The following is a 1,118-nucleotide window of genomic DNA, read 5'->3' as shown; positions in this document are numbered from 1 at the left end:
CTCATCTTCATCCTCATCCTCATCCTCATCTTCATCCTCATCCTCATCCTCATCTTCATCCTCATCCTCATCCTCATCTTCATCCTCATCCTCATCCTCATCTTCATCCTCATCCTCATCCTCATCTTCATCCTCATCCTCATCCTCATCTTCATCCTCATCCTCATCCTCATCTTCATCCTCATCCTCATCCTCATCTTCATCCTCATCCTCATCCTCATCTTCATCCTCATCCTCATCCTCATCTTCATCCTCATCCTCATCCTCATCTTCATCCTCATCCTCATCCTCATCTTCATCCTCATCCTCATCCTCATCTTCATCCTCATCCTCATCCTCATCTTCATCCTCATCCTCATCCTCATCTTCATCCTCATCCTCATCCTCATCTTCATCCTCATCCTCATCCTCATCTTCATCCTCATCCTCATCCTCATCTTCATCCTCATCCTCATCCTCATCTTCATCCTCATCCTCATCCTCATCTTCATCCTCATCCTCATCCTCATCTTCATCCTCATCCTCATCCTCATCTTCATCCTCATCCTCATCCTCATCTTCATCCTCATCCTCATCCTCATCTTCATCCTCATCCTCATCCTCATCTTCATCCTCATCCTCATCCTCATCTTCATCCTCATCCTCATCCTCATCTTCATCCTCATCCTCATCCTCATCTTCATCCTCATCCTCATCCTCATCTTCATCCTCATCCTCATCCTCATCTTCATCCTCATCCTCATCCTCATCTTCATCCTCATCCTCATCCTCATCTTCATCCTCATCCTCATCCTCATCTTCATCCTCATCCTCATCCTCATCTTCATCCTCATCCTCATCCTCATCTTCATCCTCATCCTCATCCTCATCTTCATCCTCATCCTCATCCTCATCTTCATCCTCATCCTCATCCTCATCTTCATCCTCATCCTCATCCTCATCCTAATCCTCATCCTCCTCCTCCTCCTCATCCTCATCCGCATCCTCATCCTCCTCCTCCTCCTAATCCTCATCCTCATCAACGTCCTCGTCCTCATCCTCATCCTCATCCTCATTCTCATCCTCATCCTCATCCTCATCCTCATCCTCATCCTAATCCTCATCCTCATCCTCATCCT

Source organism: Lupinus angustifolius, chromosome LG07 (assembly GCF_001865875.1).
Source record: "Lupinus angustifolius cultivar Tanjil chromosome LG07, LupAngTanjil_v1.0, whole genome shotgun sequence".
Taxonomy (NCBI): domain Eukaryota; kingdom Viridiplantae; phylum Streptophyta; class Magnoliopsida; order Fabales; family Fabaceae; genus Lupinus; species Lupinus angustifolius.
Note: the sequence above shows the minus strand (reverse complement) of the source record.